This window comes from Sapajus apella, unplaced genomic scaffold (assembly GCF_009761245.1).
Source record: "Sapajus apella isolate SASKATOON/1434 unplaced genomic scaffold, GSC_monkey_1.0 scaffold26, whole genome shotgun sequence".
In the NCBI taxonomy this organism is placed as follows: Eukaryota; Metazoa; Chordata; class Mammalia; order Primates; family Cebidae; genus Sapajus; species Sapajus apella.
This window is the reverse complement of record NW_022436966.1, coordinates 11,664,174-11,687,062: the sequence shown is the minus strand read 5'-3', so window position 1 is coordinate 11,687,062 and position 22,889 is coordinate 11,664,174. Positions and strand designations below refer to the sequence as shown.

The window sequence follows — 22,889 nt, the reverse complement described above, 5'->3', positions numbered from 1 at the left end:
GCAGCCTCCCAGCTCTCTCTCTCCTGTTTTCAGCCATTTGCACTCACTGCTCACCACTTCCTCCTACCCTATTCTCTTCCTGTATAATTCCTACTGGTCCTTCTTAATTCAGTATAGATGTCGCTTCTCTGGTAGAGTTTTTCCTGACCCCAAGACCCTATCTCAGCACTTCCACACTACTGTATTTATCCATATCTTCTCTGTCACTGAACTGCCAATCTTTTGAAGACAGATAGTATGTAATCCATCCTGGCAGAGAGCTTCAATCTATTGAATGAATCATGGGAGGCAGACGTATGGATTGGAAAGAGCATGGAGTCTGAATTCAGGCAGACCTGGATTTGGGTTTCTTTTTTGTTTATATGTATTATATTTCTTGAGATGGAATCTCGCTCTGTTGCCCAGGCTAGAGTGCAGTGGCACGACCTCGGCTCACTGCAACCTCTGCGTCCTGGGTTCAAGCGATTCTCCTGCCTCAGCCTCCCAAGTAGTTGGGATTAAAGGCCTGCACCACTATGCCCAGTTAATTTTTTTTATTTTTCATAGAGACGGGGTTTCACCATGTTGGCCATGCTGGTCTCGAACTCCTGATCTCAGGTGATCCACCCACCTCGGCCTCCCAAAGTGCTGGGATTACAAGCATGAGCCACCATGCCTGGCCCTGGATTTAGGTTTTCTTCCTCTTCTGGGTCTTGTCTTTTCCAGGTGTAAACTGGAGACTGGCATTCCTTCCTCCCAGAGTCATTGTGAAGGTTAAGTGAAGTCAGGAAGGGCATATGGGTGCTTGTAGCTACTTGTGTGTTCTCTTCCCCTACTCACAGCAAGTGGGAACCTTGGTGGTTTGAAGGCAGTAAGGATGAATTTAGAGGTGGGTCATGCAGGAGGCGAGGCCAGTGGGGAGCTGTGAATTGGGCCTGATGTGGGAACTGGAGGTGCAGGTTTTGAGTTGTCAGTTTAGGGACCCTGAGCTGAGGCTTTGGAGTAAATGAGATTTCCCAAGTGAGACTGGCTTGGGGAAGGCTCAGACCTAGGAAGCAGTGAAAAGATCAGCCTTCGAAAAGGCAGGGGGAAGAAAGGCCTGGGTGGCAGAGATAGCCAGGATGAGGAGGGGGAGAAATAACAGCTTACACATTGCCAAGAGGTGGAGGAGAAAGTGCCCATGGGTTTGGACTGAATGAGGTCATTGATGTCCTTGGAAAGAGGATGTAGGTGATAGTTTTGTGTGGTTAATCATTTGTTCTAGGTCACAGAAGAAAGAGGGGGGCCGTGTAGGACTGAGAGTTCCAGAGCAAAAGCCATCTGAACCGATAAGCAGGGAAGAAAGAGCTGAAGAGAGCAGCGGTGTAAATGCCCCGAAAACTAACAACCACAGGGCTCACAGGGGCACCCCAGCACCCACACACCAGGCCCTCCCCAGTCCCTCCCCATCCCCACTGACTCCTGATCCCTCCCAAAGATACCAAGGAATAACCTGGCCCGGGTGGCAGGAGGATGCTGGGGAGGGATCTACAAAAGCAAACTCTTCTGTAGAAGAGTTTGGGGTTTTTGTCTGATAATAACCTTTCATTATTTTCTGTGTCAGGCCTTGTACTCATTACCTCATGCACTCCTCACAACATTCCCTTAAAATATTATCGTCTGTTTACTAATGAGAAACCCAAGGCTCAGAGAAATTAATTAGCCAGTTGGAAGCCAAATGACTGGCAAATGATGAGCTAAGATGAACCTGGGATCTCTGTGACTCCAGAGCTCCTGCTGTTAACTGCTTTGCTGGGGAGGGTGTCGGGGAGTAGATGGAGGAAGGGCTTCAGAAGCCTTAGTCCGGGACTCCAGGGAGAGGCATGGGAAGGCCTCTGGGAAGCTGAGGAACCTGTTTGTGTACATAACTCACTTCCAACTCTGCAGGGCCAAGGCTGGAACCATCTAGTATGGCACAGTCCCAGAGCACTTTTGGTACCACTGGAACGTTCTCTATGCTGTCTGACATGGTGCCACTAGCCACCAGGGCCACTGAGAACTTGAAATGTGTCTGCTGTGACCAAGGAATAGAGTTTTTAATTATATGCATTTTAATTAGTTTAAATTTAAATTTGAAAACTGATACTGGATTTAGTTATTGGAAAAAATTTAAGTATATTTTGAACAACTTAGTGTATAACACTAATTTTTCCATTTTTAATTTTATGACATCTAAATACAGACAAAATATTTCTTTTCCTTCTTTATTTTTTGAGATGGAGTCTTGCTCTGTCACGCAGGTGGGAGTTCAGTGGCATGGTCTCGGCTCACTGCAACCTCTGCCTCCCAGGTTCACGTGATTCTCCTGCCTCAGCTTCCCAAGGACTGGGATTATAGGTGCCCACCACTCCTGGCTAACTTTTGTATTTTTAGTAGAGATGAGGTTTCACCTTGTTGGCCAGGCTGGTCTTGAACTCCTGACCTTAAGTGATCTGCCCACCTCAGCCTCCCAAAGTGCTGAAATTACAGGCGTGAGCCACTGCACCTGGCCAGATCAAGTATTTCTGATGAGAATTTAGCATCTGAATTGACATTTGTTCTAAGTGTAAAATATACTAGTGTTCAAAGGCTTATGAAAAAAGAACATCAACTAGTCCATTAATAATTTTTAATTGACCACCTATTGAAATAATATTTTTATATATTGTATTAAGTAAACATATTATTAAAATTAGTTTCACTTGTTTTTAGAAAAAAATGTTTAAATATGGCTACCAGAAAAATTTTAATGAAATATGTGGCTCGAATTATATTTCTTTTGGATGGTCTTGACCCAGAGGCAGAGTCCTGGTACTAACAGAGTTCCACTTAGTGGTGGGGTTAGAGAGGGCTTTCCCCACCTTTTACTACTCTTTTTTTTTTTTTTAAGACAGGTTCTTGTTCTGTCACCCAAGCTGCACTAAAGTGGTGTAATCTTGGCTCACTGCAACCTCTGCCTCCAGGGCTCAAGCAATCCTCTCACCTCAGCCTCTGCAATAGCTGGGACCACAGGCGTGAGCCACCATGCCTGGTCAATTTTTATATTTTTTGTAGAGATGGAGTTTCACCATGTTTCACAGACCAGTCTTGAACTCCTGGCCTCAAGTGATCCTCCCACCTTGGCCTCCCAAAGTGCTGGTATTACAGGCATAAGCCACCTTGACTGGCCTCAGAGTTTAATTTTAAAAGAGAGCAGAGGTCATGTGGATGCTTCACATAAAGGAGCGACTCACTGACATTGGATTTCAGTCCTCTGGGAGGGAAGGATTTGGCTTTCCAGGAGTCTCTATTGAGAGCTAGCTGTTGGGAGGTACCCCCCTGTGTACCTTACTTCTTAGTCTATCTTTACTTCTTAGATTTCTAGGATTGTCCCAATTTATATGTTCTGACCATGTAACTACTCATACTTGTCCAATCTTGAATCCCAGTATAAGCTTCTAAAATGTGCATATGTAGGGAATGACCATTCTGCTTCTGTATCATGCTGCTCTCCTTATTCCTGAAAAAGATCTTTCAACCCTCAGCAGGGGTTGCAAGACACCTGCAGCTGCAAGTCTGTCTTGCTCATGCCACAAAACAGAGATGACATCACTGAGTGAGAAACTAAAACACTTGAAGATGGCACATTTCCAAAGTTTCTGCTCTCCAAAGCCCCCATTATAAGGTCATGTGCTAAAATACCTTACGTAGCCTTGATCTAGAGCAAATTAGCCTCTGTCTCTTTATATGTAAATTGGGAGAAATAACAGAGACAGAGTAGACTCATGTTGTTACTTGGAGGACTAAATGAATTCATATATGTAAAGTGCTTAGCCCATTGTCTAGAACATAATAAACCATCAACTCACTCTACATTAACTATTAATATAAAATAGGTGTAGGATACTTCTAAATGTGTGTCAGAACTCATTTGGTCACATGTGATAGACACCTGTTGGAAACATACCAAACTAAAAAGGTTAGAACAATCAGACTCAGGAGAGCTGGGTACAGCTGGACCTCAGAGCTCCGACACTGCAGGCACTTTCTGTCTCCTCTCTATGTGTCTGTGTCTGTTGGTTTCTTTCTCATTCACTGCAGATGGGCTTCCTCATATGGCCAGAAACCAACAACTCCCGAGCCCATCTCTTGCAACTTCCTGCACTAGAGAGATGTTCTTCTCAGCTATAGTTTAAACAACAACAACAAAAGCCAGGGGAAGGACTATGCGTGGCCTAGCTTGGGCATCCATCCTTATACAAGTTCAACTTTGACCATGGGAACAAGTACATAAAAGAGCATAATTGCTCCTGTTGGAATCCCGTGGTTGGGATTGGGGATTTGGATAACAAGTTCTCAAACATACGGGAGGGTGCTGAGTGGCCCCTTGCCATGCTCAGTCATTGGCTGGGACTGCAGGGGTGGGGAAAGAACGGCCTCAGCTCAACAGATCTCTATTGAGATCTATCTATTGGTGCAGCCGGTCTTAAAGGTGCTGTAACTGGAGGCTGTCCGCTGACTGCTCTCCTTGCAGCTGATCATTCAGTTCTTTCTTGAAGGGAAATGCAAACAGTGCACCTATCTGTGGTTGCCATGAGCCACCCCTTGTTTTGATCCATGAGGGCTCTGCCCTCATGATCTAACCATCTCCCAAAGGCCCCACCTTCTTACACCATCACCTTGGGGGTTAGGGTTTCAACACAGGAATTTGGGAGAAGTCCATGATTTTGGGTCACAGGTAGCCCCTGTCTCTGCTACCATGCCACCCCTTCACATGCCCATTGTGCCCATTCCAATGACAAAGCTTATACCCACACATTGAGCTGACCCACCCGTAAACCAAGCATGGGCTTTTCTTCCTCGGTTTGTTGGTCATGATGTTCCCCAGGACCACAGGTATAAGCTGAGGTAGGGACACTCGTGCCCTTACCAGGCCCAGATGTCCCCAGTCAAGTTATACTGGAATTACCCCAAATTATCGACCTTGCAGCCAGGAGAGGAAGTGGGCACAGCTTCTCAGGGGGTACCAGTTGCCTGGAGGGGAGAGGCCTCTGCAGTGTCTTTCTGCACAGGGAGGGGTGGGCCACCTATGCAGATTCTGGGAGCACCAGGGAGTCTGCAGATATGCCGTCTTTCAGGTCATCCACTCAGATTTTCCCATCCTATGTTTCAGGGCCCCAGGTTTTCTCAACTGGGGCACAATAGCCCTGCCTTGACCAAGCGTTCAACAATTTTGGGGAACTTTGACCCTGACTCTCAGATCCTGAGTTTGTTCCTTAGCTGTGCTAACTCTTTCACCCTATAAATTACTGAAGAGACCCTCTGGTTCTCACACTTAGCTGTAACTGTTTGTTGACTGCCCTCTGTTTGCAATGCTTCCTCTGTAGCAGGGATCCCCAACTCGCAGGCCACGGACTCATGGGCTGCACAGAAGGTGGATGGCAGGCGAGTGATCGTTACCACCTGAGCTCCACCTCCTGTCAGGTCATCAGCATTAGATTCTCATAGGAGTCCAAGCCCTGTTGTGAACTGCGCATGTGAGAGATCTAGGCTGTGCATTCCTTATGAGAATCTAATGCCTGATGATCTGTCACTGTCTCCCATCATCCCAGATGAGACCATCTAGTTGCAGGCAAACAAGCTTAGGGCTCCCACTGAATCTACATTATGGTAAGTTGTATCATTATTTCATTATACATTACAATGTAATAATAATATAAATAAAGTGCCTAATAAATGTAATGCACTTGAATCGTCCTGAAACCATCCCCTACCCCACCCCAGTCTGTGGAAAAATGGTCTTCCATAAAACTGGTCCCTGGTGCCAGAAAGGTGGGGGACAGCTGTTGTGTAGGATGTCAATGCAGCTTTTGAGCAATCAGCTTACTCCATCGTTCCCGTGTGAGGTGCCTCCCCTCCCCCAGGTCCCCATGCTTTCCAGGGCTTGAATCCTCTCACCAGCCACTGTATTCTCCACTGGGATGTCACTCTCAAGTCACTACTGATGGTATTTTTAGCAAATGGGCTAGCCCTTGTGACTGGGACTATCCCTGCCCACATACCACTTGGGATGCGGTTCTCCTTGACAGCTGGGAGGCACGCAGTTCAGTCCCCAAACAGAGCTTGTTGTTTCCGACTGCCTTCAGGACCAGCTGTGCTGATGGGTCCTTAGGGAAGCAGACATGAAGGCAAAGTTAGAAGGGGGAGAGATTCGTTGTGGGTAATATCTGGTAAAGGACAAGAGGGAAAAGGAGCGGGAGTAGTCTGGGAAAGTCTCTAGGCCATGGTGCGGGTCTGACACCTGTAAAGGCAGAGGAGAAAGGAAGGAGGGTTGAGCAGGAAGCACCTTAGGCTTGAGGTGTAGCTCTGAGAAAATCCTAGAGGGGTCCCTCGCTGGGCTGTGCTCAGACACTGGCTGGGAGCTTTCTGGAAGAAAAGTCGGTGGTGTGTAGGGACTAGAAGGAGGTAGGAGAGGGGTTTTGGTAATGATATGTTTCTTAATCTGGGTTTTGTGTGTGTGTTCATTTTATAAATTTTTATCAAGTTCATTTCTGACATGAGAAATTCATGTGTGCGATATTTCAATCTTTTAAAAATCATGAGTTTCTGCCTTTGGCTTCCAAATAGCCTTAATAAACAACCTTAATTAGGATTTTGAAACTCAAACCCTAGGCGGGGATAGTCTTATATTGGAAAAACAAATTGGTGGCCAGGAGTGGTGGCTCACTTCTGTAATCCCAGCACTTTGGAAGGCTGAGGCAGGTGGATCACCTGAGGTCACAAGTTTGAGACCCGCCTGGCCAACATGATGAAAACACAAAAATTAGCTGGACATGGTGGCACATGCCTGTAATCCTAGCTACTGCGGAGGCTGAGGCAGGAGAATCACTTGAACCCAGGAGGCAGAGGTTGCAGTGAGCTAAGATCATGCCACTGCACGCCAGCCTGGGTGACAGAGCAAGACTCCATTTCAAAACAACAGCAACAACAACAAAACAAATTGATAATATACCCAGATGGTCTTAGAAATATATAAACCAATTTCTAGAAATGTATTATATGGAATAAACCACACAAAGTGTAAAGTCGTAAGTAAAAAGATGTTCATTATTACACTCTTTATAGTAGTGAACATTTGGAAATATAAGTTTGCATCAGTATAGAAACTGCTGAATAAATCATGGAATGTAATACAATGGGATACAACGAAACAGTTAAAAATAATGAGGTGAGAATCTATATTTCATGGAATGGGAGTATGTTCATGATACAACATTAATAAATGAAAAGAAATCACAAATATATGCTTAATATGATCCATTTTGCCAAAAATGTTTTAAAAAGCATGTTTTTGTAGTTAGAAGAAAGACTGAGTATTCTACATAAAATATTAATAGTGCTTATCTTTGGGCAGTATATTAAAATGAGTATTTTAAAAAATCTTTTTAATGTTTAATGTTTCTGTTTTTTTATGATGAAAATTTAATTCAGATGCTCCCTGACTTACAATGGCGTCGTATCCTGATAAACCCATCATATGCTGAAAAAGTGGAAAATGCATTTAAGACACCTAACCCATGCCAGGCGCAATGGCTTACGCTTGTACTTTGGGAGGCTGATGTGGGGGGGATCATGAGGTCAGGAGTTAGAGTCCAGCCTGGCCAACATAGTGAAATCCCATCTTTACTAAAAATACAAAAATTAGCTGGGTGTGGTGGTGTTTGCCTGTAGTCCCGGCTACTTGGGAGGCTGAGGCAGGAGAATTCCTTGAACCTGGGAGATAGAGGTTGCAGTAAGTCAAGCTCTCACCTGGGCAACAGAGCAAGACTCCATCTCAAAAAAAAAGACACCTAACCTCCTAAATATCATAGCTTAGACTAGCGTACCTTATACATGCTCAGATCACTTACATTAGCCTATGGTTGGGTGCAACCTCTGGCAACACAGCACACCGTAGAGTATTGATTATGTGCCCTCACGATGGTGTGGCTGATTGAGAGCTATGGCTCATTTGCCACCCTCCAGCATTGAGAGAATATTGGACTGCACACTGCTATCCTGGGAAAAGATCAAAGCCCAAAATTCCAAGTATTGTTCCTCCAGAATGCAGATTGCTTTTGCACCATTGTAAATTCAAAAAATCATAAGTCAGATCATCATAAGTTGAGGATTGTCTTTTCTAGTCAGAGCCCTTCCCCTCCAAAACTATTTTTTAAAAATAAACACATTGATCTCTCTCTCTCTCTCTCTCTCTTTCCATATATATATGGAGAAATTATATATATATATATATATATATATAATTTAAAAAAATTTTTTTAGACAGGGTCTTACTCTGTCACCCAGGCTGAAGTGCAGTGGTGTGATTATAGTTCACTGCAGCCTCAACATCCTGGGCTCAGGAGATCCTCCCACCTCAGCCTCTTCAGTAGCTGGGACTACAGGCACATGCCACCATGCTGGCTAATTTTTGTATTTTTTGTAGAGACAGAGTTTCACCATGTTGCCTAGGCTGGTCTCGAACTTCTGGCTCAAGCAATCTGCCTGTCTCAGCTTCCCAAAGTGCTGGGATTACAAGAGTGAACCACTGTGTCTGACCTGGTCTATATTTTTAAATGTGTAATTGATATAACCCTCAAGGTTTATACTGAGCATCTACAAAGAGCAGAAATTTATGCTAGGACTTTATGAGGATTTTTTTTTTAAGGAGACTGAAAGAATGTCCTTTACTTTGAGAAGTTTATTTTCTTCTTAGCAACTTAAGATCGACACACACAGAATTAGAGAATTATTCAGTTGATAATAATTATTCAGTTGATAATAATAATAACCAGGTTATGAGATATTTTAGGGTAGGGAATCAAAGCTTACTCATCAATGTCCACCCATAGACTTTCACATTACTTAGAATATGAGATAGAAATTCCATTTTTGTTACTTGGCCAAAAACGAATTAATTAATGAATAATAAATGAATGAAAAAATGAACACTGGATGAGTTGTTGATATGACTATTGATATTTTAACCAGCTTACCCTTTTGTATTTAAGTAACAGTGCATTTCACTTAAAATACAAAAGGGTAAGCTGGTTAAAATAACAATAGTCAAGACTTAGTAAAACATTTTTTTTCCTTGACTTATCATCACTCTGAAAATGCTGCTGGAGGATTTTGTTTCCACCCCTACAACTCTGGGCTCCGCATGGCTGAAGGGGCTGGTATGGGCGTGCACTCTTGCCAGGGGATGCAGTGAACTACAGGCTATGGGTGCCGCCTTTGGAGTCCTCAGAGTGTCCTACAGATACTTTGGAGTCCTTGTGTCCGGGGGCCAGGAGGCAAGCAGAGGAGTCACCATCTTGGCAGAGGTCATTGTACCTGATCAGCAGGTAGAGGCAGGGCTCCTGTTACATAGTGAGGATGAGTTCAAGGTATTTGGAACCAGGGAGTATTATGGGCTGGATACAGAACTGGCAATGTTATTTGAAATTATGTTTCAGCTGCCATCTACAAGATGATGACTTCTGAATCCTTAACTCTTTCATGAGTTTCAGGCAAATATTTTAAACAGCAAACTTGATGATGACACCTGGATGTTACACAGGGCTACAATTGAGCTCATTTTTTCTACTAGCCTGTTCCTCCTTCTCCTGCTAATGCCACTCATGCCAGAATCTTAAGAGTCATCCTAGATTTTATGTTTTCCCTCAGTCTTCACATTCGATTTGTTGCTAAATCTTGTTAGCTAAATCTTCCATAGCTTTGGAATTTGATTTTTCCTTCCTTCTGGCCTCCTTCCCTCCAGCCAGATTTCCTTACCATCCATCTTTATTATCATTCTCAAAATGATCTTTCCAGAATGAAAATTTAATCATGCTTCTCTTCCTTAGATTGTCTAATACTGCCTCGGGGCTGTAGGTTAAAGCCCACACTCCGTGGTTAGCGTGGCTTATATCTGCCATGATCCGGTCCTGTCTGCCTTGCAGTGCCTGCAGTGCTAAAGCTCCTAGTGATGGGGATTGCATTCTCCACATCTTTGTAGTTCCAGTGCCCAATACAGTTTTGGGAACTTAATAGAGATTTTCTAAATAAATGAGCAAGAAGGTAAGACCTGAAATGGGCTTTTAAGATTGAGCTGGAAAGATAAAATATAGATAGAAGATCCATTCTGCGTCCTTCAAACAATTATTGAGCCTATGCTGAGCTTATTAATGAAAGAGATTCCCTGTCACTTAATATTTTTATCTCTATGGCCTGCCAAGTGCTTGGTACATAGTGGGCATTCAATACACTTTGGATTCATTGATAAATAAATCAACAAATGGTAGTGTATTATATTCAGCCAAGCAAACTTTTTTTTGTCGGGGAGGGGGTAATGCAATGCTTAATTAATTATAGAGCAATGAATCTGAGGAAGAGATGAAAACTTCATTCTTTGTGAAGGGGCCACTATGCTGGCCAGATACCTGAGCAAACAGGCCAGGCCTCCAGGCAATTACATCAAGCACATTTCTCATTGCCCAGAATGTGGACTTGATATTGGAGAGGACACTTGTTTTCCTGAGGTCAGTGGCTCCAGCATTAGATTTGTTAACTGTAACCAGATCTGGCTACAGATGCTGCCAAAACAGGGATATCCCAAGGTGCTATTACTGGATGCTAATTTTGGATAAATACCTCCTTGATGCTTTAAGTCTTTCAAAATGAAGATTGCATGCTCTAGTAAATTATAAATATGATTGAAATTTCCATTTTCAGTGAATAGTTAAACTCATGTTTTTTATAGTTAAGATATGCAATGGACATGCTGGCATTTTTATACTTATATTAAGGTTCAGAATAAAGTATTTTACAACGTCCCAGGAACTTGTTTGCCAAGTAAAGTGTTCTGAAAAGTTACCCTGCTACAATATGATCACTCCCTTTGGAGAACTTGCAAGTAAATTTAGTTAGTTAAAGCCTCTGCCAGCATGCTTCTAGAACGGAGAAAAAAAAGGACATCTCCAGTTGCCAGTTTCTTTTATCTGTTGCTCCTTCTATCCTCAATTTGAAGAAATTCCATTTTGCTGCAGGTTCATGTCCCTGAGTTATTTTACCCCTGGACTTTTCCCCAACGGTTGGAGTCTCTTGAGCTTGTGAGGAACTCAGTGGTTAATGATATAGTGACTTTCACTCAAAATACAATAGGGTAAGCTGGTTAAAATATCAATAATCAAGACTTTGCAAAGCTTTTTTTTTTTCCTTGATAGGAAGGGTATTAATCAACTGTATTAGTTAAATGCGGGCACTAAATCTTAATATTCTTCCATTGTTAAACTAAAATGTGGCCAAATGCTTTCTACTATCATGCCAATGTGAAATGACTTTTCTTTTTTTTCTTTCTTTGAGACGGAGTTTCACTCTTGTTGCCCAGGCTGTAGTGCAATGGCATTATCTTGGCTCACGGCAACCTCTGCCTTCCAGATTCTCCTGCCTCAGCCTCCTTAGTAGCTGGGATTACAGGCATGTGCCACCACACCCGGCTAATTTTTGTATTTTTAGTAGAGACAGGGTTTCTCCATGTTGGTCAGGTTGGTCTTGAATTCCTGACATCAGGTGATCTGCCCACCTTGGCCTCCCAAAGTGCTGGGATTACAGGTGTGAGCCACTGCACCTGGCCGAAATGACTTTTTTGCTTTCAGCTTAACTAGCTAGAAACTTCAACAAAGCTTAAGTCTTGAAGTAAGATCGTTTCTTTTTGACCTGATGGGGCAGAGAATGAAGAGATGAAAAGGAAGGAGGCCAATTTTATTCATCCGGGTGACCAAGAGGATTGGAGCTTTAGGGAAAGATTTCCCCAGAGATGATATGGTGCCATTTACAGTTCTCTAAAAAAAATTATAAGGCAATTTGATTTTTAATGCTTTTGCAATCTTTTTTTTTTTTTTTGAAATGGAGTTTCGCTCTTGTTACCCAGGCTGGAGTGCAATGGCGCAATCTCGGCTCAACGCAACCTCCGCCTCCTGGGTTCAAGCAATTCTCCTGCCTCAGCCTCCCAAGTAGCTGGGACTACAGGCACTTGCCACCATGCCCAGCTAATTTTTGTATTTTTAGTAGAGATGGGGTTTCACCACGTTGACCAGGATGGTCTCGATCTCTTGACCTTGTGATCCACGCGCCTCGGCCTCCCAAAGTGCTGGGATTATAGGCGTGAGCCACCGCGCCCAACCTTACTTTTGCAATCTTAATGTAGTGGCTTTTTATAGCCCTGAGCTGTGTGCATCCCATTGTCAAAGTGGGTTTCTATAGATCATACCTTCCTGCTGTTTCCAAAATGATTTCTTTCTTAATTATTTGCAGACTTAGGATTTCATTTGAGAACAATGTGAAATGCCTCTGACTAGTTGTGAGCAAAGCTGGTCACCTGATGCCTTCAAAGTTAGTCAAGAGCAAAGGCAGCCTGGTTGCAGTTCGGCATATGACGCAAGCACAGAGTAGCCTGATGGTTACAGCCTTAGCTCTGGAATCTGGTGAGCTGGGTTTTGCATCTGGGGCATACTACTCACTAACTGAGACTTACGCAATTTGTTAGACTCTCATCTGTGGGAAGGGAACAACGGCAGCACCTATTGAGTGTAACGGTGCCCAGCAGATAGTAAATGATTGTTAAATCTTACTAACTAAAAAGGGCTGGGCATGGTGGGTCACACATGTAATCCCAGAACTTTGGGAGGCTGAGGCGGGTGGATCACGAGATCAGGAGATCAAAACCATCCTGGCCAACATGATGATACCTCGTCTCTACTAAAATACAAAAAATTAGTTGGGCATGGTGGCATGTGCCTGTAGTCCCAGTAGTCCCAGCTACTCAGGAGGCTGAGGCAGGGGAATTGCTTGAACCTGGGAGGTGGATGTTGCAGTAAGCTGAGATTGCACCACTGTACTCCAGCCTGGCAACAGAGCGAGACTCCGTCTCAAAAAAAAGAAAAGAAAAGAAAACAAGCATTGAGCATTGGCAGCAGTGGAGCATTTTCTGTAGTAGGCCCTGTGGCTAAAACAATGATAAGATACCTGTTTCACCCTTCCCTGGCTGGTTGGAGAGAAAGGATATATCCACACGTATGTTTATGTAAACATATATAAGTGACGTGGCACGTGTGTGAGAGGATGAGTCGTCGAAGAAGGCCTGTCAAGGAGACAGACAGGAGCTTGGCCTTAGAGGAGAAGCAGGAGCCAGATGAGCTGACCACAGCCAGAGGACATGCTCAGGGCTGTCACAGTTGCATAAATGTCAACCTCACTGAACATCTCAGGTACCTCAATGGCTAAGAATTCATGTGGCAGGAAAGAGGGGGAGGACTTAAAAAGTCATTGACTGATTCCTCCTCCTTTTCTCCTTCTTCTCCTTCTCCTCCTTCTTCCTCCTCTTCCTCTTCCTCCTCTTTCTCTTTTATTTATTTATTTATTTTGAGACAAAAGTCTTGCTCTTTCTCCCAGGCTGGAGTGCAGTGGCGTGATCTCGGTTCACTGCAACCTCCGTCTCCTAGGTTCAAGCAATTCTTATGCCTCAGCCTCCTGAGTAGCACATGTCAGCATGCCCAGCTAATTTTTTGTATTTTTTAGTAGAGAAGGGTTTCACCATGTTGGCCAGGCTGGTCTCAAACTCCTGACCTCAGGTGATCCACCTGCTTTGGCCTCCCAAATTGTTGGGATTACAGGTGTGAGCTACTGTGCCTCACCTATTATTATTTTGCTGAGATAGGGTCTCACTGTCACACAGGCTGGAGTGCAGTGTGTGATCATGGCTTACTGTGGCCTCAACTGCCTAGGCTCAAGCAATTCTCTCACATCAGCCTCCTGAGTAGCTAGGACTACAGATGTGTGCCACAACCTTGGCAATTAAAAAATATTTTTTTTAAAAAAATTCACAGCCCAGCTATAAAGTTTCCCGATAAAAAACATTTTTTTTTAATAGAGAGAGAGGGGCTCACTATGTTGCTCAGGCTGGTCTTGAACTCCTGGCCTCAAGCAATCCCTCCACCTCACCTTCCCAAAGTGTTGGGAGCCACCACACCTGGTGACTGATGTTGTGTGTGTGTGTGTGTGTGTGTGTGTGTGTGTGTGTGTGTGTGTGTGATGGAATTTTGCTCTTGTTGCCCAGGCTGGAGTACAGTGGCATGATCTTGGCTCACTACAACCTCCACCTCCCAGGTTCAAGCGATTCTCCTGCCTCAGCCTCCCGAGTAGCTGGGATTACAGACATGCACCATCATGCCCGGCTAATTTTGTATTTTCAGTAAAGACGGGATTTCACCATGTTGGACAGGCTGGTTTTGAACTCCTGACCTCAAATGATCCACCCGCCTCAGCCTCCCAAATTGCTGGGATTATAGGCGTGAGCCACTGCGCCCAGCCATGACTGATGTTTTATCTTAACTGAATATTTTCAGTTTGGTCATTTGAAACCAAAAATTGTTGCTGTTTAAAAATACTTACTTTCTTTAACTGAACTAAATATGTTGTGAAATGAAGAACAGAAATAAACCGCTACAATAAAATCAAAAACTACTGATGCACCTATATGTGTCTAGTTTTCTTTGGGAATAATATAAATAGATATGATCCTTGGCTTTAAGATTCAATCAAAACTCTGAGCCATCCAAGTTTATATATACTTTAATAAATCACACTCAGGGAAAGGTATGTGGTTCAATGCAGTCCAAGGGAAATATGATAGTAATTTCATGCAGGTTGGTAGCAATGAAGAAAGGGAGAAGTGTATATATTCAAGATCTTCTTATTTTATATAAAACATATTGTGAGAACAAGCTAGTCGGTAACATTTTCCAAATGACTCTTCTCTATGGACAGTAAAGGTATTTGGTGCTTTATTGTAACCAGAAACTGTATCAAAAGTTAGTAAAAAAATAAAAATAAAAACCTCAAAACACTGACATGATATGGGTAGAACTACTATATTGTCTCCTTTGGAATCCTCATTCATTTATTCAAAAATTAAAATGTTTTCCTGCTGTGTGCCATGTGCGATGTGTTAGAACTGTATGTACAAAATAGTTTTGTTTCCTGCTGTCATGGAGAAAGACAGATAATAAACAAATAAGTAGATCACTATATAATTACACATTGATCTATTTACTCATTTATTATTATTGAGCACATATTATGTGGGTTTGGGAATACAATAAAGAGCAAAATAGACTTGTCCCTCACTTCACAGCATTTACTGTCTGCAGGACGAGATGACCTACTCAAGGAGCCATGCTAGAGAAGGTACAGTTGCACCTGTGTTAAGAGCTGTGAGGGAGTGTATAACAAGGTAATGTGATCTCACAAGGAGGTCAAGGGAGGCTTCCCTGAGGACACTGAGAATCGATGGAGAACTGAAGGATGAGAGAGAGTTAGCTAGGCAAAGGGAGGGAGAAGAGAGCATAACGGACAGCAGGAATAGCATGTGGCAAAGGCCATGGTATGTCCTAGAGGCTGCAAGACAGTGTGGCTAGAAGAGGAAGATGAACTTGTGGAGGAGACAGAGAGGGAGCAGCAGGAGGTGAATGAGTGGAGGTGGTTTCAAGAAGAAGGACACGGACAGCAGAGTCAGAGGTTAATACGAGAGCTGAAAAATGCCCCCTGGATTTCACAACATGTAGGTCCCTGGTGAGCTCAGTGGAATGACCTGCCAGAAGCCAGAATGGCATGGCTTGAGAGTGAGTGGAAGGTGAGGAAATGTAGGGATCAAGAGCATTGAATAGGAATTGCATTTGGCCACATGTAATGGAATCTGCTGAAGATAGCTTAATTATATTGGGTTATTTCTTTCACATAACAAGAATGACAGAGGTTGATAGTTCAGGCTGGTGCAGTGGCTCCACAATGTCATCAATGTTCTAGAATCCTTCATCTTTCTGCACTGTCATCCTTAGTATTGGCTTTTTTTTTTTTTTTAAACATTGTGAGTGTAAGAAGGCTGCTAATTCTCAAGTCAGTGTTTCAGATAGGAAAAAGGAAGAAACATCAAGGGGGAAAGGTTGGTGCCATTTTAGGAAAGCAAACATTTGCTATAAATTCCCAGATGACTTCAGCTCACAAATCACTGGCCATAACTGTGTCACATGGCCACTCCTAGCTGCAAGGGAGGCTGGGAAATGTAGCTCTTTAGCTGGACCCATTGCTGCTCCCCTCCCACAAATCAGTTTTTGTTAGAAAGAAGGGGAGGTGGATTTGGGGAAGGTAACTACAGCAGCTACACAGCAAATACAAATCACACATTCAAAAAGTGTGTCCATAAAGGAAAGGAGAGAGATGAGATGATCTTTGGAAGGGGATGTGGGACTGAGAGACTTCTTTAAAAATGGGTATGAGGCTGGGTGTGGTGGCTCTTGCTTGTAATCCCAGCACTTTGGGAGGCCAAGGTGGGTGGAGTTTGAGACCAGCCTGGCCAACATGGTGAAACCCCGTCTCTACTAAAAATACAAAAATTAGCTGGCATTGTGGTGGGTGCCTGTAATCTCAGCTACTTGGGAGGCCGAGGCAGGAGAATCGCTTGAATCTAGGAGGTGGAGGTTGCAGTGAGCCAAGATAGCACCATTGCACCCCAGCCTGGGCAACAAGAGTGAGACTGTCTCAAAAAATAAATAACAAATAAATAAAAATAAAAATGGGAATGACTTGAATGTGTTGAGAGCTCAATTCAGAGGATCTAATCAGGGTAGGTGGGGAGAGATGGAATGTACAAGAGCAGAAAAAGAACTGATAAAGTAGTACCTTTTAGAAGCAGGGAGGTAATGGACTACAATTAAGGAAGAAGGGGTTAACATTAAAGAGCAATCAGTATAAATTCTCTATTGTAACTACAGGAAGGAGGAAAGGTAGGCTTATATGTTTTATATTGAGAAGATGGGGCTTCTATTTCCTCTACAACGTAGGAGGTGAGGTTAGCTGTTGCCAGTGAGAGGGTAAGAGGGGGTGGTCAGAGATTTGAGAAGTTAAAGTTGGAAATCACTGGTGTGGAGACTGATGAGTCATTTGATCTGAGACATTTAGCAGCAGACATTTCTATGATGGTAATGATATGAACTGTCATATTTCCCAAGTGGACCAGTGACTAGCATGAAAGGTCTTTAAAAGTACCTAATCGATGGAATCAAACACTGAACATAATGAATTTTCCATGCTCTAACTAATAAAAGCCTAATTGTTCATGTTCCTGTTGAATGAAAGATTCATTGCTACACTGCTCAGGGAAGAAAAGTTTAGTAATCTTCAACTGCTAGAGAAATGTATTCATGGATGCTAAAGTATTATGCAAAAATGAAAAGTCAGAAAATCCAGGGACAAGCTGTACCACACATACAGAATCCTTGGATTTTTGAGAAATGGGGAAAAATTGAAGAAGTATGTATTTGTGTGTGAAGGGCACAAATCTAAGGAAAAATTGGAATAGAGCAAAATTACAATAATCATATCTTCTGGAACACTTTTATAAAGCCAAAATTATCTTTCAGTACTTTTTTGGTCCATCAGGAATAGATCTGGAGTGTCTAAATTGGTGTGTGTGTATATAAATTACTGCATTTTCTTACATGCCAACAAATTCCATTTCAACCTGAACTTGACATGAGAAGTCTGAAAGTGCCTTATAATTAAAGCTTTAGGCATATTCAGCTGCATCTTGAGGGGATACATTATTTGAGTTTGTGGAAAGTTATGTCCCCTTGACAAAAATCTACTGTGCTTCATAAATTGAGAAATCCAGTTATCTGATTGTTTTAAATGAGTGGTATGAAGATTAAAAAGGGGTAAAGAGAAAAACAGAATCAATATTTAGCTTTTACTGACAGAATATAAAAGACGATTGTATTAGTCTGTTCTCGTATTGCTATAGAGAACTACCTGACACTGGTAATTTATAAAGAAAAGAGGTTCAGTTGGCTCACAGTTCAGCAGCCTGTACAGAAAGTAAAGGAAACTTACAATCATGGCAGAAGGCTAAGGGGAAGCAGGCACGTCTCACATGGCTGGAATAGGAGAGAGAGAGAGGAGGGAGGTGCTACACACTTATAAACAACCAGATCTCAGGCATGGTGGCTCATGCCTGTAATCCCAGCACTTTGGGAGGCCCAGGCGGGTGGATTGCTTGAGGCCAGGAGTTCAAGACCAGCCTGGGTAAGATGTTAAAACCCGTCTCTAGCCGGGCGCGGTGGCTCAAGCCTGTAATCCCAGCACTTTGGGAGGCCGAGGCGGGTGGATCACGAGGTCAAGAGATCGAGACCATCCTGGTCAACATGGTGAAACCCCGTCTCTACTAAAACTACAAAAAATACCTGGGCATGGTGGTGCGTGCCTGTAATCCCAGCTACTCAGGAGGCTGAGGCAGGAGAATTGCCTGAACCCAGGAGGCGGAGGTTGCGGTGAGCCGAGATCGCGCCATTGCACTCCAGCCTGGGCAACAAGAGCGAAACTCCGTCTCAAAAAAAAAAAAAAAAAGAAAAAAAAAAAAACCCGTCTCTATTTTTAAAAATATAAAGAACAACCAGATCTTGTGAGAGGTCACTCACTATCATGAGAACAGCACAGGGGAAATCTGCCCCCAGGATCCAGTCACCTCCCATGAGGCCCCTCCTTCAACACTGGGGATTACAATTTGACCTGAGATTTGGGCAGTCATGTAAATCCAAACAATTATCAATAATGAACTTGCTTCCTTTAATTGTTTTTTCAGAAGTAATCTTAGGTCACTTTTTCTTGTGCTACATTATTTTATAAGTATACATCATATATATATATTTTAAGATTACACAATAATTTATTTGTTGAGAGCCTCCTCTCCCCGCCCTTGCAGTCTCTAGGTCACTTTTTCCACTTGTAGATTTTGTGCACTAGCCCCAGAAAGATAGCTGGGGGCAGGGGTGCTGCATACTGTTCAGTGAGACCCATAATGTGGCTGTAACTGTCTTCCTCATACTGTGAGAACACGGCCGGCAGATCCCGCTCCTCATATAATGCCTTCACCTGGGCCACCTTCTCAGCCTCCTTCTGCCCGTAATTTTCCTTCATGACCTGTACTGTTCTAGAGTGACCTGCTGCAGATACTGAACTACCAGTCAGCTGCATTTGTTGTCCTGGATGTCAGTGCCAACTTTGCCAGTCACACTGGGGTCCCTAAAGAGGTCAAGGTAATCATCCTGAATCTGAAAGAACTCTCCCACCCCCAGCAGGATCTTCTTGGTGTTGGCATGCTCCTTCTCACCATCAATTCCCGCCATGTACATGGCTGCAGCTATAGGAAGGTAGAAGGAGTAGAAAGCCGTCTCGTACTTGACAATAGATTTGTACCTCTTTTCAGTGAATCTGCCGAGATCCGAATTGCCCTGGGGGCCTGTGATGAGGTCCAGGTCTGCCCAATCTCAGTCTGATAGGAACTCTGCAGGAAGAGCTCGATCAGGTTCAGGTAAGAGGGCTGCTCCCAGCAGTAGAGCTTCAGCAGGCAGTAGATACATGCTTCCAGAAGGATAGCATCATTGATGGGCATCCAAACCCACACCTGGCTTCTGATACCAGCAGATCTGTCCCTGGCAGGTGAGGGATGAATCCATGATGTCATCTGCTACCGGGAAGAAAGCTTGCAGCAGTTCCACACACCAGCCCACAGTCAGGGCCCGCTGGAGACTATCAGCATCCTGTTTCCTTGGCTCCACCAGCTCCCAGAACACTACTAGCACCATCAAACCCTGGTGATACTTGCCTCCAATGGCATTGTACTCCAGGACCTCCTTAAGCTGGGCAATAGCATCTCCTGTCTCTGGGTGCCCCATCTCATCCTCAGTCAGCATCCTAACGATCTGGGAGAAGTGCTGAATGAAATCCTGCTTTTCTTGGGCATAAGCATCTGATTTCTGGTCTCCATTCATTCTGAGGGAGGAGCAAAGGGCTCTGTTCCTGGATGCGGATTTCTGCTCCACATCTTATATTTTTAAAGAATGTTTAAATTTTAATGTAACTGCTCCCCATTGCTACTAAGGGAGATGCAGTAAGAAATCACTGGAAAAAGGCACGGTTCAGTCATTCTATAGCTCAAGCCCAAGAAACATGGAAAATCAGAAGGGAAAAATGCATGCAATAAATGCTAGAATTTTTAAAAATGACTTTGTATTCTGCTACCTAAATGTTTTATCTATGAAAGACCTACCCCCTCCCCATCTTAATAGAGTAATTGCTACTTAATTTCTATCATCTAAAATATTGATACCCAATTGGAACCCAGTTCATGAAAATGGACGTTTTCAAGACCCCAACTTCAAAAGATTCTTTTGCCAAATGTATTTGTTGCATTTGATAGTGACACATAACAATCTCTTCTTCTGCTGCTAGAAATGGAATTTTATCTATATTTAATTTGTAATTTTAACCAATTCTATCATTTTAAGTTTCCATTTGCAGCATTAAAAGCAAATTCTACTTCTGATTATATCTCAAAAGGTCAGAACCTTCTCTTAATATGTTTTTCTATTTGTTGGTCTCCTTGTTTCACATATTTGTTGTCAAATGTCATGTCTGACAATGTCGTTTCAGTTAAGTATTTTTCCTAATAACTGATCATGACAATACATCTGGCCACAGGATTCATACTACTACAATGTTAGACCAGATTCATCTAAGTAGTGGAGCGTTGTAGCTTTGCCCAACTGAGTAAATATCTGGCCTCTCGTTAGGTGTTGCTACAATCACAAAAGTGGGCCTTTATGGCAGTTCCGTTCCTAGTTGGACAGATGAAGGATTCATCCCTGAAACAACTGGCAAATAATTTGAGGAAAATCTATCCATACATGTGAAACTATAGTGGATATCTACCTATTGCTTTTGCCTATCTAACCTCGATTCCTGCCTTTTCTACTGACAGCACACTGATAGTCCCTGGGGAATCCATCCCTTCCCACTCTTGATCCATTTGGCTTGGATGGGGCTATCCCACTCCTTAGATCCAGGATGAATGTACAGTTCATGCCTGGCTCATCTTTGCATTTCATCCACTTGACAATAGTGATTGGCTTCAAGATGAAAACATGACTCAAAAGAGTAAAATCAGAACTCATCCCAAGACTTGCTGGAATTATTTGAAAAGCAAAACTCTCTGTCTTCCAGGGTTATTAAGCTAGAAGGGTACAATTCTGGAGCCACTGGTAGACATCTTGTCTCTACCTATAGAAAGCCTGCTTGAGAGTGAAGCCCAGGATTTTATATCTAGCAAAATGGCCTCAAATATAAAAGACACAAACAATCTGCTATCAGGAAATATGTTGTCATGTGCCTTTCCTCAGGAATATATTAAAGAATGGGCTGGCCAGGCGCGGTGGCTCACACCTGTAATCCCAGCACTTTGGGAGGCTGAGGCGGGCGGATCACCTGAGGTCGGGAGTTGGAGACCAGCCTGACCAACATGGAGAAACTCCATCTCTAAAAAAAAAAAATTACATACACAGTTACTTATAGATCTAAGACAAATGAGCGTAGAAAGAGAGAGTATAGCATGTAATGGCTACATGCTCTGGTTAGTGTACTTAAAGAACAGATGCTTTTACGCAGGGGAAATGGAGACAGCACAGGCAAAAATATTAGCTGTTTTCAGTAAACACATCAGTGGTGGTACTGTTAGTGTTGCTAATAGCATCGAAACTATGAATTACTCTAACTCTCATTCCCTGTGTTCTTGAGAATCAGGATTTTTGGTGTAAAAGAAAGAAGATATAAATGTGATAAAGAAGAAGGTAAGTAAAAATGCTGAATTTGAATTGAAAGTGTGTGCCTGCACAAATTTATGAGACGCTTTATCTTTAAAAACTAGATATACATTTCCAAGGCCTGTCTACTGAAAAGGCCTAAAAATATTGATCATTCTAGAAGCAATAAGCATCCCTAGCACCTAGATTGTTGTCTTGAAATACCATCTCTCATACTGGTTGGGAAATGGCCTCTAACCTGATCCCCTAAGAGCCCTGCTGCTGCCCAGCCCCTCTAGAGATCCTCAAGAAACACACACTAAAACATTAATACATAGTACTGTAGGGGGGCTTCAGGACCTTTCTCCAGCCCTGTGGCTGGTGTTCATTCTGACTAGTTGGCTTCCCATACCCACAGCCATGCCCCTTCCAGCTGAATATCTTCCCACCCCACCCCCATCATGAACATCATGAACTTACCTTTGTCATGCATTATGCTAGGATATTCACTGCAGTATCAGTCACTTCTTCTATAATCTGTCTTTTAAAAACATAATTTTTCTTCTAGAGAAGTCAAAGAGTGGCTTCTAGAGACTTTTTCTTCTAAAGAAGTCAAAGGGTGCAGTGGCTTATGCATGTAATTTCCACACTTTGGGAGGCCAAGGCAGAAGAATTGCTTGAGTCTAGAAGTTTAAAACAAGCCAGGGAAACATACTGAGACCCTGTCTCTAAAAAAATTAAAAAATTAAAAAAAAAAAATTAGCTGGGTGTGGTGGTGTGTACCTGTAGTCCCACCTATTTGGGAGGTTGAGGTTGGAGGATTGTTTGAGCTGGGGAGGTCAAGGCTGCAGTGAACCATGATTGCATCACTACATTCCAGCCTGAGAGACAGAGGAAGACCCTGTCTCAAATATATATATGATATAATCATATACGTAATGATATATGATACAAAATATGTTTTTCTTATATATAATATATATCTTTATTATATATTATATATAAATATGTATTTTATTATATATAGTTATATGTAATAAAAATTTCTTCTGAACCAGTTTTGTGGAAAAAAAAGAAAACAAAAAATAAATAAATAAAATTAAAAATTAAAAGAGTGGAAAAACCCAAATAGCTTCCTTATGTCTTCTTTTTTTATTTTTTGTAGAGACAGGAGTCTCACTATTTTGCCCTGGCTGGTCTCGA

General features: G+C 42.8%; 1 pseudogene; it reads right to left on the bottom strand.

Moving 5' to 3' along the window:
- Nucleotides 1-18,763: 18,763 nt before the first annotated feature.
- Nucleotides 18,764-22,331, bottom strand: LOC116560571 (annotated as a pseudogene).
- Between the last annotated feature and the right edge of the window lie 558 nt (nt 22,332-22,889).